At 36.2% G+C, this 16,032-nt stretch overlaps 1 protein-coding gene across 1 annotated transcript in view; it reads right to left on the reverse strand.

Annotated features, from left to right (window-relative positions):
• The window catches only part of LOC117986298 (monocarboxylate transporter 14), a 42,635-nt gene extending 39,527 nt beyond the window's left edge, over positions 1-3,108 (reverse strand). Inside the window, exon 1 of the mRNA XM_034973134.2 lies at positions 2,771-3,108. The gene's annotated coding sequence lies outside the window, so the exon portion shown is untranslated. The remainder of the gene's footprint in view (positions 1-2,770) is intronic.
• Between the last annotated feature and the right edge of the window lie 12,924 nt (positions 3,109-16,032).

Here is a 16,032-nt window from a genome sequence, read left to right on the forward strand (position 1 = left end):
ACTAGTAAACCATTTTATTTTTAATATAGAGAACTAATTTATTTTGTCTTCTCTGCTTACTTATTGCAATAAGTAGGTATTATGTTAACAAAAAAGAAAGCTTCATTTATATTTTTTAAGTCATTAAATAACAAAATGAGTTATATTTGAACATTCATTGAAAATAAAAATATATTTGAAAATAGGTATAATAATATGTGACAAAATTAATGAGATGTAAGAAATGTAGAGTCGCGGTATTAAAAAAATAACATTTTCCAATTACCTACAACAACAAAATAACGTTTTCCAAATACCTACCTACTTAATTTAATTAACATATTTATTATTTACGGTTCATAACAATTATTATTATCATCATTTGGATCAAAACTTTAATTTTTACTTAAACGGAAAAAATAGGTTTTAAAATAGAATAGAATAGAATGTTTTTTTATTCATGTAAACTTTTTACAAGTACTTATGAATAGTCAGGTAGTTTTAATTTACCACTGGTTCGGAATGCCGTTCCTACCGAGAAGAACCAGCAAGAAACTCGGCGGTTGCTCTTTTTAATTTTTCAATTTACAATAAATAATAAATTTTAATAAATAATAAATTTATTCATAAGAATGACGGTGACATAACATGGTTATAAAATTAGTTGGCGAGCCTTATGCATTCTACCTTAGAATATTGGTGTATGAATATTTAAATATTTCATTACAGTTAAATTTTTAGAAACATGTAAGTACATATAAATTACAAAATCTTTAAAATTATATAATATTCAGAAAGTAAATTAATTAAGTCATACAAAAACAAGAGAAAAAAAAATAGAAATAAAAACAGTCATTTAAATTTTACATGTCATACAGAGGAGATACCTAACTATTGCACTACAAGACCATAATTTATTTCAGTCATCCAATCTAAGTCATCAGATTTACATTATTTAGATATTATTTTAGACAAATTATTTGAGCTCATCAATCAAAAATTCCGAGATGTTGTAATAACATTTATTTATAAGCAGCTCATGAGTTTTCCTCTTGAAATTATTTATAGTAGTGTTTTGTAGTTGTCAGGAAGTTTATTGTACACAGTTATTGCCATATAGTGTGTACTCTTTTCAAACATCTGTACTTCTGTAGTCTTTTAGGAGGCACAACTAGTTTGTTCCTTCTCTGAGCTCTACGAGATCTCACCTCACCCAACTCAGCATAAGTTTTAAAATAGTTTGGGTTTTTCTTTACTAGTAATAGCAATTCATATAAATATTGACAGGGTAAGGTAAGAATATGATGCTTCTTAAATAAAGTTATATATATATATAATAAAGTCTTAAATGTTATTATACCGTACTATACAAGCCATTGCAGCCCCGTGCATTGCTGGAGCGAGTCAAATCCAAGCTTTTTTATCGTTTACATGGTTCAATCCTACGTGAATTTAATCCATCTTTATACCGTTAAATTCGTGGGGCTTCAAATCAGTCAAAAATTATTTTTATTTTTATTTTTAATTGTTTTCTGAAAACAATTAAACTTTTTTCTCAAAAGGAAAAAAGGAAGCCTTATAGGATCACTTTGTTTTCTGTCTGTCTGTCTATCCGTCTGTCTATCATGTCTGTCGAGAAAATCTATAGGGTACTTCCCGTTGACCTAGAATCATGAAATTTAGCATGTAGGTAAGTCTAAACAGCACAAGTAGGTACCTACCTAAAGGAAAAATTCAAAAACCGTGAATTTGTGGTTACATCACGAAAAAAATATTAAATGTGTTCACGAAAAAATTTATTTACTAAATCACATATAGACGGCCCCAATTAAATTGTAGTGTTGTACATAAACATTAAAAGTGTTAGGTATATCTTGTACGAAGGTACGGATTACGGAACCCTTGCACGTCTTGATCGGTTTTTTAAGATAAAGGGTATGAGTTTACCGATATTAATTGACTGAAATCGAAGGGATTTCTAAAGGTTGTAAATACAACAATACTGTTTAAATTCAGTAGACTTTTAACATACTAATGATAGAGACTAGAAGATTAATGAAGATGTCGCGAGCATCTGAATAAAAATTCTGTTCAGGTCAAATTTTAGAAAGTAGCCGCAGTCCGCAATAATCGTAAACATTCAGCTACCAACATTTTCACTAATTAAATGGATCATGATTATCGGTACGTCTTACCTACCTACTTCTTAATAATTTTGTAATTTTATACGGTATCTAAATAGGTACCTATGTACTCACATGTTTTATGCAAACGATTTTAGTTATCTTTAAACTCGAAGCCATTAACCGTCAAACCCGCATTACTTAACGTTACCGATAAATCGCGACACTCAACTAAAAGGTGACATTCATTCAATCGGTCTTTCCAAGTTTATTTACTTAACTTTTGACGAGTCAACTGCTGTACTAATTATGATAGAGTTAGGCACACAGATAGTTTGAATTCTGGAAGATCCTTTTTAGTACCCCCGATAAAATATCTTAACCCCGCGGGAAAATGGAAAAATTTTCAAGTCCCGCGGGAAAACGGAAAGATTTTCAATTTGTAAAATATCTACAAAATTCCGTAAGAACAATGGTAGCGAAAGCAGCAAGTAGACCGTATGAAATATAAATAGGTTTATTGAAACACGAGAATGTAATTCAGATTAAGCTTAGGTGTGAACGTGTCGTGCACTGAAAATAGCTGCGTCTGCGCATCCCGCGCCTTCTGCCTAGTAGGTACAAGTTAAAAATAAAACCGTGACTAGATTCCTTCAGATGTCACTCACCCGCAATGCACTGCTCAGCAAAGCACCTGCAGCTAAGTGCCGAATCCGCCAATCCCGGGTACCTTCACCAATTCAAATTCCGAATTCTCCGTAGTGACGACTTGTGAGACTAGTTAAGTAAATGTTAACATCCACGCGTACGCTTCTGCAATTTTCACTCCCGCGCTTTTTTCACACGTGAAGGTCTAAAGACATTCAACCTAATTACAGTGAACACTTTTTGCACTAATATAATTGAGTTTCGAAAGTTTGTTGATTTAGTATCGTGTTAATTTATGTTAAAAGAAGTGGCGCGTGTCTCCGTCGCCGGTTGCGAGTGTACTGATCGGCGCCGGCGTCCGACGTCCATGTTTAAAGCACGCGGTAGTTAGCTAGATAAAAAAATAATTTTGTGTTCGATTTCAACGTATTGTGTACGCAGAGGGTCAGGCTCGATGACGGTTTGATAGCATTTGGCACATAAGCACTCCATCTTACGTAATCGATTATACTAATCGCTAGACTATATTAAGTATAGTCTCTACTTAAGTCGGTAGAGTCTATAGAGACCTACATACTGTCGGGTAAGTACAGTAGATCAAAAAGATAGTAGGTACCTATACTCTATCCACGGAGAGAAGTTATTATAGGGTTACGTTATCTCTGTTACGTTATCCCATACAAATGATAAAGACAAAAAGTCAGTGGGCGTTAACCATTCTGAGTGACCAACCAATCACAAACGCACCTATTTTCCGTACCTACGACTCACACTATAACTACGGAAAATACTACGTAATACGGAAAATAGGGTTTTCTAAATAGGAAAATTCAATTCTATTCTAATACAGGCTAACCACGCCACGTTAAGTTGTAACTTGCAAGAAAGTCTTACAAAGAAGCTTTTTCTCTGCAAGAAAACTGTCGCAAAATCTTACTAAAGTTTCCTTAAAATTAAATTCGGTTGCTTAATTGCAGGAAAGGCTCTTTTACTTATTATATAGAGTATAGAGTTATTAAATTCAAAGTCCAAACTCTTCAATCCTGATGCTGCAAGGTACTAAACTCTTGGAAAGTTTTGCTTTTGAATTGATGTTTTAGGTACCGAGCAATGACTACTTACACTGAAAAGCTTAAAATAAAAAATAAATGAAAAACCGACTTCGAAAACCACTACAAAGTGAAAAATAACTTTTGTTTCTACACGTGTATGTATGTATGAAGTCGGGCGAGCATAATAAAATAAACTAGAAATCAAAGCGTGAAACTCGCCCGACTTCAACAATCAACATCCTACATACCTAGTACCTACGTATAGTATTCTTACTTCGAAAGTTGAAAATAGCAATATTTGTTTATGAACACATTTTAATTTTTTTCTTGTGATGTAACTACTAATTCACGGTTTTCAGAATTTTTCCCCTCATGTCTGCTATAAGACCTACCTTCCTGCCAAAGTTCATGATTCTAGTCAACGGGAAGTACCCTGTTGAATTCTTGACAAACAGACATACAACGAAGTGATCCTATAAGGATTCCGTTTTTCCTTTTGAGGTACGGTACCCTAAAAATATTTTTTTTACCTACGTCCTACACGTGAAAAAACGACAATTGTGAAAAAAAAATCTACTATAACTAGGTCGCTTTGATCTCAAATTAGACAAATAGTAATTATACTTTACTAGCAATCGGTAATTAGCGCATTAGCTCCGTTTCAACGACCGTCATTACGCTCCATAAACTAAAATTATCTCAAACGACATTCACATTTCACAGAGCGCCGCCCGCCCCGTACGTAAACGTTAGGTTGGCCGGACATTGGCTGTACGATACGCCTAGCCCTAGCCACAGTATAAAGAGCGACACAGTAGTCCGACGCCTTTAAACTTCTACTCATTTTACACGTTTTGTTGAAACCTAAGTATTATAAAAGAAGGAACTGACTGTCTGACTAATATTGTTAGTGTACAGCTCAAAACTTTTTATTTAGGTCTAGAAACCATCGAATTATAATACTAACGTACTAGAAACTTTAAATTTTGCATGTACTTAAGTTTTCCACTATACTAAAATAAATTTCAAAAATTCAACCTGAGCGAAGGAGGGTTAGCTTTATTTAATTCGCAATGGGTAATTTTCTTATATTATTCAAAAAACTAACTTATTCCCGTGACTTCGTCCGCGTGGACTACATAAATTTCAAACCACTATTTTACTTTTCTTAGCGGATGTCTATAGTACGCTACAGGTCGAGATGGCAATCGGGGAGGGAACGCCCCGCACTAACCCGTTGCGAGCGAGCGCAGATGACGTGTGGGTGTGCGAGGCGTCCCTCCGCCTCATACCCCAATTGCCATGTCAACCTGTCGTGGACTATACGTCATAATAGCTATCTGCAATCTGCATGCTAAATTTCAGCCTGATCCGTCCAGTAGTTTGAGCTGTGCGTCTGTCAGTCTGTCCGGTACCCACACTACCTATGCATTCGCGAATCGTTATTCCAATTTAGTTGAAAACTTGAAACTTTTTACAGTTGTTATTGGGACTTGCGGAAAGGTTTCTGACTAATTAGTTAATTAAATAGGCCTTCCCATTTGAATCTGGTATTTCCGAGACCGGAGCTGACAGGCGGCAAACTACAGTATTTTTAGAGTTCCGTACCCAAAGGATAAAAACTGAGTTCTATTAATGTCACACTGCTGTCTGTCTTTCCGGCTGTCCGTCCGTCTGTCTGTCGTCTGTCTGTCCGTCTGTCTGTCCGCCGGTCACAGGTCTCTAGCTCGTAGACGAAACGAGTTACAGACCTGAAATTTTAGTATTTGGTGTCGAACGTTGACCCAAAACCAAATATTGAATTAGGAATGCAATGAAATTATTACATGAAAAAGGAGCCAAAAAGTTTTGTTTCTTACTCTAGCATGTGGAGTATCATTGTTTAGAGCTTATTGAGTACGAATATATTTTTAGACCGTATTGACTACGAATCTATTTTTTGTTTTATTTTTTATCTTAAAAATTAGGAATTGGGGGCCGTTAAAGTTGTCAGTTTTAGACCATTTTTGTGATCTCAAAAACTAAACTAGTTGGGCATATTAAATTTCGTTATATTATGTACCATAAGTATACTGTGTTTAAACAATAAATTTTAATAATAAAAACAACGATTCATAAAATACATTAGCTGTGAACAAAACAAACGATAATTTTTTGGGCTTTTCTTTCACATTTTATTGCGATGTTCTAACTCGGACAATAAATATTTCAAACACCCAAAACGTGATGTTCATAATTATGTAAGGAACCCTAGAAGAGGGTCTGACTCGCACTTGAACGGTTTTTTTAAATTACTAGATGAATAATAATAATTAAAATTTAACTAAGGCTATATTTTTCTTGTCACTGAATAAGCTAAATGAATGAATTAGTAGCTAAATTTATTTTTCTAGGACATTAGTGACGTTGACGGAACTCAAATGATCAAACTAGTTTCCGGGTTGGTACTGAGAATTGAGATAGGTATGAAGAACAGATATAGACCTCATTATACCTTTAAAGATAAAGTACCTGATTCTGATAGCATTTGTTTTAGAAAAAAAAACCGGCCAAGTGCGAGTCAGGCTCGCCTAACGAGGGTTCCGTACAACTGTCGTATTTTTTCGTCATTTTGCACGATAATTCAAAAACTATGATGCATAAAAATAAATAAAAATATGTTTTAGAATGCAAGCCTAAGCCTTTTCATTTGATACCCCACTCGATATCTTACTTCGAAAATTGAAAATACAAATTTTTAGTTTGTGACCACAATTTTTTTTTGTGTAATGTAAACACAAATTCACGGTTTTCAGATTTTTCCCCTAATACTAGCTATAAGACCCACCTATCTACCAAATTTCACAATTCTAGGTCAACGGGAAGTACCCTGTAGGTTTCTTGACAGACAGACGGACAGACAGACAACAAAGTAATCCTATAAGGGTTCCGTTTTCCTTTTGAGGTACAGAACCCTAAAAAGCCACTCAAACTTCTTCTGGGAGAATACCTATTATGTACTTACCTATACTACGCGACAGGTCGTTTATCGATGGCATTCGGGTTGGGGTCGCCCCTTACACCCGCACAGCCGATCTCCACTTCTTTATGATTTAGAATCCTCAACCACCAATTTTCCTTGTTTCTTTAATAAAAAAAGTAAACTAAAGTGAACATTTACTCGGACTACGTTATAGGTCATCTCCTAGCGTATGGTAAACTGGTAAAAGTTTATGAATGTATTATACAAGTAAGCAAGTACAAATTACAATAATATATACCTAGTCACTTATCTCTATGACTCTGTAATTTGTATCTCTGACTACTCTCCTACTACTGTCGGATATGTCGGAAAAATATACTTAATACTTGTGCCAATAAACTTTACACTTTTGAACAATAAACGATTTATTTATTATTTATAAAGTAAGACCTCCAAGGCATCGTCGAACCTATAGTTTCAAAGGTCAAGAATGAATTTTTTTTACTTTTTAGTTAGGTGAAAATGAAAATATTTTTGGAGCCCAAGTCACCGAAGAAAGAAACAGACTACAAAACGATCCTACAAGGATTCCTTTTTCTTTTTGAGGTACGGAACCCTAAAAATTTGCGAGAAAATTCATTCAATAGTAGCACAGAGGTTATAGGTGCCTACCTAAATGGTACCTATCGAACAATAATAAAATAGGTACATATTTTATTATCTTAGTTGACCCTTGATGCAGCTAAAAAGGTTAAGGGTTCTTTAGCGATGCGCTAATTATTATTTATAAATAACAATCAAGTAGGTAGGTAAACACACAATAGTTATATTATATCTACACATAGTGCATTATTCATTATTTAATGATGTAGGTACAATGTTAAAATTTTGTATGTGTGTAGACATAATAGGTATTTGATAATTCCACCTCACAACTCTACGTGATTCTACTTTTGTTATTATGGTAGGCATTCTTAATCGACTTATGCGTAAAAGCGATCACGCACTCATCCGATCCGAACCCGTGAAAATATGGATATAAAAAATATGTATCTAAATATATAAAACGAAAAGCTGACTGACTGGCTGACTGACTGACTGACTGACTGCCTGACTGACTGACTGATCTATCAACGCACAGCTCAAACTATTGGACGGATCGGGCTGAAATTTGGCATGCAGATAGCTATCATGACGTAAGCATCCGCTAAGAAAGGATTTATGAAAATTCGACTCCTAAGGGGGTGAAATAGGGGTTTGAAATATGTGTAGTCCACGTGGACGAAGTCGCGGGCATAAGCTAGTTGGATATAAATACAAACAGTTCTATGACAACTTCGGAACCTATTTTCACGGACTCGAATCGGATGAGTGTGTAACCGCCGTAGACTGCGTAGGTCAAACTATTAATAAACGAATTCCAACTTTAGGTTTGTAGAACTAGGTAGCTGTCGCCGAATATTCATCTATTTGGTATCCGTGTCATTCCAGTGACATATTTGCTGGTATCAAAAACGTGTTAAAATCTTATCGTGAACAAACAGTCAAACAGACGTGAGACGATCCACGTGTGACCTGAAATTCCGAGTGTAGCGACATTTTGTGGAAGCTTGCTTTTGCATTGCAGATGCATGACGATATTTTACGAATAAAGCAGCTCACATATTCGAAAGTAAGTAATACACATCCAATTTAACAACTCTCGTGAGGTAGCATTAGCATCCAGAGCAAATACTTGCAGCAAAAGGTACCTATCTGACACCATGTCAGAACTTAGAAGATAGATGTTGAGCAGGTACCAAACAAAAACAAACACAACCTACATAACAGCCTAGTACATACATTCGCAAATCCCATGGCTAGTACATGTAAGTGACAAATAGAAATAGGCGTAGAATACTGATCAGCCCGCAGTCACGAGCTACGAGACCTTAGTGCATGCGCGATGAGGCAGCTGCCTCTGCGATAGTGTGGGAATGTCGACAATAACTCCTTGACTTCATCTAGGGATCATCGATCGATGTCTTGGGCATTTCATTTACTAAAACCTCAATACAATAATACTGAATATCTCAATTTAAGTCATGGAAGGATCAACTAAATTTTTATGAAATGTAATTAATACATATTATAATACTTAGATATATTACATAAATATATGCATACCTGCCTACTACCTACCTATAATATGATGAATTTATTCACATGGACAAAGTTGCTGACATCATTATATTTGGTAAGCTTGTATGTAGCTTGTATGTATGGAGACGGACATAGTATACTTTTGTCCCGGAAAATGAAGGAGTTCCCACGGGATTTTTAAAAACCCAGACCTACCCACGCGAAGGAAGTCGCAGGATCATCTATTAATGTTATAAATACTCATGCGTGTGCCTTTTTTAGTGACTTGCCAGACCTGGACCGCTTTATCGATATAGATGTTAGGCACACAGATAGCTCGCAGCCGGATTCCGGATGGATGGCGGACGTAGCATTATTATCCCAGAAAACAAAGGGTTCCCAAGAAAATTAAAAAGTCTAAGCTAAATCCAAGTGGACGAAGTCACGGGCGTTGCCCCTAATCTTTATTAAAAATATATTTGGATAGTAATAAAATAAATTACTTACTGTAAGTAAAGTAAGTAAAGTTTTTAAGCTAGAAATTGGCAGCTTAAGATGTCATATTTGTTTTGGTTAGGCTTTTCGTACTTAGATAAGATCCGCGCTGTAACCTCCAGTTCTATGTAGCATTACCTAGTTACTTCCTATCTACATTGAAAACTGTGTGTTTGTGATAAAAAATTGTTATTTTTCTTAGAAAAGATTGTGGGTATGACTTTATGTAATTCAAATGGAAAGTTTATAATTATCTCGCATTTAATTGACTCGCCCGTATGATAAAAATAATATAGGTACTTAGTGGAAAAGTTATATCAACACCGGAATATTACTTGATATAATATTATTATTAGAAAGGTCAAACTTTAAAAAGAAGATTAAGATGAAATGAACTATAATTATGTACCTACCTATCTATATTATAGAATATAATATGGATCAAATAAACGGAAAACATGATAGAAAATTCTACGTATACCTATATGCGGAAATGAAATATATAGTATATAGATGTTGTTAAAAATGCTAGTAAACCTTTAAATTAAACTAGCTTATACTCGCGACTTGGTCCGCGTGGATTACACAAATTTTAAACCCCTATATCACCCCCTTAGGGGTTTCAAAAATCCTTTCTTAGCGGATGCCTACGTCATAATAGCTATGTGCATGCCAAATTTTAGCCCGATCCGTCTAGTAGTTTGAGCTGTGCGTTGATATGTCAGTCAGTCAGTCAGTCACCTTTTCCTTTTATATATTTATAAGATTTCAAAAACCCTCTTCTCCGCCTTGCATTTTCCCAGCATCATTTGACCACGTAATATTACGGAATATACTACCTAGTAATTATTCTAAACCAGGCTACGAGTTCTGGTTACTTACTGGTTTAAAATTATTGTGATAGGTTCGTGGTTCCGGCGACACCGGAAGCACCAGTAGCGGAAGGTGTTAGCATTTGGGTAGGGATTTACCAACGAAAATCATAGCTTAACTTGGGCATACGACTGGTATATTATGTAACAACATAATAATATGCGCTGTACCTAACAACTAGGCTACACATCCCTCGCACTTTCGCACGAAGCGTTCATGCTCGACTTTTCTGATACAAACCCCTAATATTGGAAAGCCCTTCCGGTGTTCGTATTTCAATCCAACGTAGACCTCACTGTATGTCGTCAAGCGCAAGACTGTCCTGTCTTAAAAACAAAAACCTATTACTTTCTTAAAACTTGATTAACTTGTTTAATGTAGAGCCCTTCATAGAAACAGACCGTCTACTATTTTTCCATTTTCTTTTTTGGTGTATGTATAAGTAAATGAAAATGTCGCAACAGGTATGAAGATTGGAGACGAAATAATGTCAAGGCATTTCCATATTATTATTCAAACGCTTTCCTCACATACGTCGTGTACTTACTATACACGTCTTGTCTTTTCTTTGTAGCATTTGCAGTTGAATGTGGTGGCCGTCCAAAGCTTTGATAAGAAAGATAGCAGGAAATTGAACTTATTTTTTTATTTTTTTTGCGGACGGAGTCTTGGGTAAAAGCTAGTACCTAATTACTGTGCAATAAAAATGTTTAATTAACTTAACTTAAACTTAATAATCACAAGATATGTTTGCTAATTAGGTAAGTAAGTATATAAATCACACTTGATGCTGACGTAAAATAATACCAAGATAATGCGTTCCCATAAAATTAAATTCAAAATGAGTTCTTATTACCTATTCGAAAACTAAAGTGGATACGGTTCATAACGGTGACGTACTAAGGTAATGAAATATAGCAAAAACCTAAGTTAAGTATTTAAGTGTACATTTTCCTCAAACTTAACACGGTACTTCCCTTGCAAGTAGGTACATTATGCTGGTTGGCGTTAAACTTAAGTAAATATTTAAATAAAGCTTATATAACTGAGGTCAGTCAAATATAAAATTCGTAACCGCAGATTACCTGCTTGGGTTAACGTTAAATACATAGAATAAATTCATCAACATCATTATGGCCATTATTTAGGGCTGTCGTATTTGCTACGTTAGTTGGTAAGTAAACCCGATATGTGATACTACATATTATATATAAAAGGAAACGCTGACTGACTGACTGACTGATCTATCAACGCACAGCTCAAACTACTGGACGAATCGGGCTGAAATTTGGCACCCAGATAGCTATGACGTAGACATCCGCTAAGAATGGAATTTTTGAAAATTCAATTCCTAAAAGGGCAAAACAGGGGTATGAAATTTATGTAGTCTTTTTTCCAAACTATGTGCCCTGCCCATTGCCACTTCAGCTTCGCAACCACAGGACTCGTGTAGGGAAATTCCCTGTTTTGTGTTGCTTGTACTAAGCAGCGCGCTTCAGCCTGATGTAACTTGATTCATGCATGTAGTAGGGGTGGATGGAGTAGGTACATAGTAGAACTGTGACTTCCAATCCAGTACCTTAGGACCTCAACATCCATCACTTCTTACGCAGCTGTGAATCCATATTTGTATCGTTGTCATTTCAACCGGTAGATGTCCACTTCTGGAACAAGGTCTCTTGCAAGGATCCAGAATACGGTCAGCTACTGTTGTCTAGCGTTTCCACTTCCCAGCTACTTGCTTGAGATCGTCAGGCAGGCCTATGCGTATATCAGCGTATATCGTATTATCCAACTCATGGCTAGTCTATACATTCTTGTTTACAGTCAAACCGGTTTATTTGTAAACAATTCAACACCCTGAACTTTATCCGTGTTTCCGATATAAAACATGAATGGGCACAAATACCTGCAAGGTTGTAAGGAGGTAACTAAAATACAACTAAAATCGTCTAAGTATAAAAATAGATGGTTGGCCGGTGAATAAATAATATTATTTGAGTCTACTTAAACAAAGGGGAGCTTAAAAGTATCTAAGTAGTACTTTAAGTATGTAAATTGGTTGTCCCGTTAAAATCTCGAAAGGACACGCACTTGATCTCAAATGTTACTAAAGGCTATTTATATACTCTATACTATACATATACACTCTACTTGTGAAAAGTAGAGTATTAAACTTGAGGGTAATACTGTCTTAGACTTGGGCGCCCCTAAACCCCGCGCTTCACTCAGGATTCTAGATGCAACACTCTCGCTGCGCTCGGGAGTTACTCTAAAATCCCTCGTTATGCTTAGGATTTATCTCGGCGCCCGTGACGTAAGATATTACACTTAGACAAAGCTAAGTCTTCTGGTAAAATACTTACATCAAACTAATTAATTTTAACTATTTTTCGTCTCAACCATTTAGCGTTAGTAAAATAATTAAATATAATATTAATTTAGGCTAGAACTGATAACGATTTTAAATCAGAACAAGAAATGCCCAAGTAGTACCTAATTAGTTTAATTAAATCCGGCCTTAGAAAATATGCCGACGCGCACGCCTTGACCGCCTTACCGGTTCCGACGTGACTTCTTCCTATTGTAAGTTATTTTCATGTTTTCAGGCCACCTGCAGGCTGCACTGCTGCACCGCCATCACAGCATCCGACTGAGATTTAAGTGGAGTGTATCTATAATATAAAAACCGGCCAAGTGCGAGTCAGGCTCGCGCAATGAGGGTTCCGTACTACAGTCGTATTTTTTCGTCATTTTGCACGATAATTCAAAAACTATGATGCATAAAAATAAATAAAAATTTGTTTTAGAATGTACAGGTGAAGACCTTTCATATGATACACCATTTGATATAGTCACTCACTTCGAAAGTTGAAAATACTAGTTTTTATTAGTTCATGACCACAATTTCATTTTTTTTTGTGTGATCTAACCCTAAATTCACGGTTTTCAGATTTTTCTCCAATTGTCAGCTATAAGATTTACCTACCTGCCAAATTTCATGATTCTAGGTCAACGGGAAGTACCCTGTAGGTTTCTTGACAGACAGACGGACAGACAGACAGACAGACAGACAACTAAGTGATCCTATAAGGGTTCCGTTTTTCCTTTTGAGGTACGGAACCCTAAAAATAAATCACCAAATGTGTTGGTCACCGCAAATCTCGAGAACTGCTGAACCGATTTCGCTATTTCTTTTTTTATGATAATCCTTTTTTTTTTAATTAATTCTATTATAGGTATACGCTTGACCACAATCACACCTGATGGGAAGTGATGATGTGGCCTAAGATGGGACGCGTTTACCTAGAAGATGCCTATTCACTAGATACCCGGGTTGTATTTACGTCCTTGAAGTACGAGGATGGTTCTTGCGGAGAGAAAGATTTAATTCAACCTCCCCTCAATTTTCTAAACTCCACCCGAGCGAAGCCGGAGCGGTTCAGCTAGTTAATTAATATATCTAAGTGATTTTTTTTTTTAAAGTTCTTACTTCGGTAAGCTTCTGTCTATGTAGAATTATAAAGCAACGCAGATCATCATCATCATCAACCAATCGCCAGCTCACTACGAGCGTACCTACTGGCCTCCTCACAAAATGAGAAAGGTTTGACCATAATCCACCATGCTAGCCAAGCGCGGCCTCCTATTCAGCTAGGGGTCTAACTTTTCAGAGTTATGTGCGTTAACTGTCCTTGATAACGGCGAAGGAAAACATCGTGAGGAAACCTGCATGCTTGCGAGTTCTCCATAATGTTCTCAAAGGTATGTGAAGTCACCAACGTAGAGCATTCTATATTAATCTCTATTTATATAAAAGGACAAGCTGACTGACTGACTGACTGATCTATCAACGCACAGCTCAAACCACTCGATGGATCGAGCTGAAATTTGCCATGCAGATAGATAGCTATTATGACGTAGGCATCCGCTAAGGAAGGTTTCTTGAAAATTCAACCCCTAAGGGAGTGAAATAGGGGTTTGAAATATGTGTAGTGCACGCAACGAAGTCGCGGCCATAAGCTATAGTCAGATATTAATTCTAATCTATCAATTATATGGTATTTAGGTTTGATAAGATAAATAGCCTGCAAGTTCTGGGTTTTAATAATTCAATGGTTCTTAGGGTTCCGTACCTCAAGAGGAAAAACGAACCCTTATAGGATCACTTCGTTGTCTGTCTGTTCGTCTTTCTGTCTGTCGTGTCTGTCAAGAAACTTACAGGGTAGGTAATTCCCGTTGATCTAATATCATGAAATTTGGCAGGTAGCTAGGTCTTATAGCTGACGTTAAGGGAAAAATCCGCAAACCGTGAATTTGTGGTTAGGTACATCACAAAAAAATTAAAATGAACAAATAATTAGTACTTTCAACTTTTAAAGTAAGATTAGGTTCTAGGTATACTAAGTGAGGTATCATATGAAAGGGCTTTACCTGTACATTCTAAAACAGATTTTTATTTATTTTTATGCATAAGTTTTTGATTTATCGTACAAGTACATGTCGAAAAAATACGACTTTAGTACGGAACCCTTGGTGCGCGAGTCTAACTCGCACTTAGCCGGTTTTTACCATATCACTGGGTATTACCTATTTAAATATTTACCCAGAAAATAAAATGCAAATAATGAGAAAAACAATGGAACATTGATTAACTGATTAATTGTTTCTGGTGCAGGTGGAAGTTGTTATACCTAGATTTCCTTTATAGATATTCAGATTGATGGTCGACTTAGTGTCACAGATAATGTCCAGTCCGCGACATGTCGAGATAGCAATCGGGGAGGGAACGCCCCGCACACCCGCACAGCCTCTGCTAGCCAGGCGCTAGCCCGGTGCGGGCGAGCGCGGGTGACGTGTGGGTGTGCGGGGCGTCCCCCGCCATCCAATTACTCCGATTGACATCTTGACCTGTCGCGTACGTTAGGTACTTACCCACCTATTATTATAACCAACTTATTCATTGCTAATAGTACCTATACCTTTATTAGATAAAAGCGCAGTACCTATCGCTATTGAAGAATAGAATAGAATACTTATAAATTTTTATTCAAGTAAACTGTTACAAGTGCTTTTAAATCTACTTACTTAAAAATCACAATAGACCTATCTCCATATAAACAAAGAAGTACCTAAAAATGATGAACCAAAGAGAATTTTTAATTAACTAAATCCGCGCGAACGAACTCGCGGGCATCAGCTAGTATTTAAATTGAGCCTGCGATTTTTACTTACCTACTTATTTTATAAACTTATATACGAATGAATGAATGATGGATAAACATATGCAAAAAGACAGGGTCAAATTTAATTACTGTGCTACATGACGTGTTGCATACGTACATACATACGTACCCACGAGCTGCCTCAGGACAGGTTTATTTTAATTAATATTGTGAGACTTCAAAGGCAAATCATTATTTTAAAATCGATATCTTAGATCGATTACAATCGCACTGACCTTACGCAATTGCAACTGTTGTCATTTTAAAGGCTTTAAAGCCGACCTCAATAATTGTCAAATATTATCTCTGGTCAAAACAAAGCAATGCCTCTACTGGTGCACTTTCAACTTGCGTTAGACGCATGCGCTAACTACCCAGATGATGCCTGTGCGCATGTCTCATGTTCGCTAGCAATAGCGCATGCATCATACCTGTGGTGCATGTAATAACGCATGCACTTTCTTGCATTCTCTCCCTCGTTTGTGGCGCACACGCAACACGCGCAACTTTATGCGAAGACTGAAAAGACGAAGTGCTATTGCATACATTGCTTC

The sequence above is a fragment of the Maniola hyperantus genome, chromosome 11 (genome assembly GCF_902806685.2).
Source record: "Maniola hyperantus chromosome 11, iAphHyp1.2, whole genome shotgun sequence".
Classification (NCBI taxonomy): Eukaryota; Metazoa; Arthropoda; class Insecta; order Lepidoptera; family Nymphalidae; genus Maniola; species Maniola hyperantus.